The following is a 2320-nucleotide window of genomic DNA, read 5'->3' as shown; positions in this document are numbered from 1 at the left end:
AAGAAAGTGAAAGAAAATGGGAGAAAATTTTTGCAGATCATATATCTGATAAGGGACTTGTAACTAGAATATATAAAGAACTATGGCAACTCAATAATAAAAAGACAACCCAGTTAAAAAATGGACAGAAAATAGCCGTTATCTTTATGCACATTAGGCCAGCTGGTAGTGCTGGTAAGTCAATACACTGCAGTCTGCTGCCACTGTTAGTGATCGTGGCTCTGTGGACCAGGACCTTAGAGAGCCACAATGGATGAAAATGGTGATAATGAAAAAAATGGCTGCTCTGGAGGCCAAACTGTTATCAAATTGAGTATGATTCTGGTGACTTCAATTTGCCACAAACTTTAAAGGCTCAGATCAGACTGGATAAGGGTTGGTTACCTTTAAAGATAATGATAAAATTCATCTATCTGTCTAACTTTAATGTAATAGCAGAAGCATTGAGCAAATCAAAGGCAGGACTCATGGAAATAAATGAAGCTAAAACTAAAATCAGAAAATCTCCAAGCAAATCTTACCCTGAAATAACTGGTGAGTATAAAAATGACATAAAAAAAAAGATGTTTATATTAAAAGCTTCCCAACTGATACAATGCTTGATGACATAAAAGAGTGGTAAGAGATAAAGGTCAAATACTAAATATTCAGATAGAACATTGCACAGAGTATTTAAGGGATCAATATATGCTGTGTTTGATAGTATTGAATCTAAGAAGTTTGTTGAGACCCCTGGCCAGAAGACAGGGACCTGATAATACTTTTTAAGGAAGACTACTTCGGAAGGAGAAGAAACAAGCAGAAGCAAGAGGAAGGGGTGCCTGGGTGGCTCAGTCAGTTAAGTGTCTGCCTTTGGCTCAGGTCATGATCCCAGACTCAGTGGTGAGTCTGCTTCTCCCCTTCCCTCTCCCTCTGTGATCTCTCTCACTCTCTCTCAAATAAATAAATAAAATCTTTTAAAAAAAAGGAAGAAGAAGGAAGAGAAAAAGAAGGGGGAGGGAGAGGAGGAGGAGAATGCTGAGGAGGAGGAAGATGGGGAGGAGTAGAAGGAAGAGGAAAAAGAGGAAGAAGAAAGAAAGCAAAATGAAGTGGAGCCTAAATTATACGCTAAACAAGAGCAAGAAGAGAAACAAAAGTTAGCAGAAAATGCTGAAATGAAATCTCTAGCAGAAAAGATTGGATGCTTGCTGAAATTTTGGGGGAACTTAGATGATCAGTCCTGTAGAGAAAATTTGCACATCTTTCTCTTAAATCATGGTGAAATAAAATGGATAGACTTTGTTAGAGGAGCAAAAGAGGGAATAATTCTATTTAATGAAAGAGCTAAGGAAGCATTGGCTAAAGCCAAAGATGCAAATAATGGTAACTTACAATAAAGGAACAACGAAGTGACCTGGAGATGGGGCACCTGGGTGGCTCAGTTGGTTAAGCGTGTGCCTTTGGCTCAGGTCATGATCCCAGGGTCCTGGGATCGAGTCCCACCTTGGGCTCTCTGCTCAGTGGGGAGCCTGCTTCTCCCTCTCCCTCTGCTTGCTGGTCTGTCTGCTTGTGCACACACTCTCTCTGTCAAGTAAATGAATAAAATGTTGAAAAAAAGTGATCTGAGGAGTACTAAAGGAAGACATGGAACAAGAAACATTGAAAAAAGTCGTAAATTAACAAGAATCCCTGGGGCGCCTGGGTGGCGCAGTTGTTAAGCGTCTGCCTTTGGCTCCGCGTGATCCCAGCGTTCTGGGATCGAGCCCCACATCAGGCTCCTCTGCTAGGAGCCCTCTTCTTCCTCTCCCACTCCCCCTGGTTGTGTTCCCTCTCTTGCTGGCTATCTCTCTCTGTCAAATAAATAAATAAAATCTTTTAAAAAAATTAACAAGAATCCCTAAACAAAAGGAAGTCTAAATGTCTCAGATTTAAAGAAAAAAGAAAGGGAAATAAAGCTGCCTAGGATGGGTAAAGGAAAGCTCAGTTTCAGGACAAGAAAATGAAATGTGATCATGATTATAAAGGTGGTAAAAATGGTGCACCTGGATGAGGAAAAAGAGTAGGAGAAGAAACAGACAAAGAAGAACCTGCACTGAAACAACAGAAAACAGAAAATTGTACTGGAAAACAGTAGTTTAGTAAACAAACTGTTTATTCATTTTATTTTTAAAAAATTTTTATTTTTAAAATTTTTATTCTTTTAGTTTCAGATGTAGTATTCAACAGTTTATCAGTTGCATATAACACCCAGTGCTCATCACATCATGAGACCTCCTTAATGCTCATCACCCAGTTATCCCATCTCCCTCCCCTCCCCTCCAGCAACCCTCAGTTTGTTTCC

General features: G+C 39.7%; 1 pseudogene; it reads left to right on the top strand.

Moving 5' to 3' along the window:
* The first annotated feature begins 249 nt into the window (after positions 1-249).
* Positions 250-2113, top strand: LOC100484154 (annotated as a pseudogene).
* The last annotated feature ends 207 nt before the right edge of the window (positions 2114-2320 follow it).

The sequence above is a fragment of the Ailuropoda melanoleuca genome, chromosome 13 (assembly GCF_002007445.2).
Source record: "Ailuropoda melanoleuca isolate Jingjing chromosome 13, ASM200744v2, whole genome shotgun sequence".
In the NCBI taxonomy this organism is placed as follows: Eukaryota; Metazoa; Chordata; class Mammalia; order Carnivora; family Ursidae; genus Ailuropoda; species Ailuropoda melanoleuca.
This window is presented reverse-complemented; position numbering and strand designations above follow the sequence as displayed.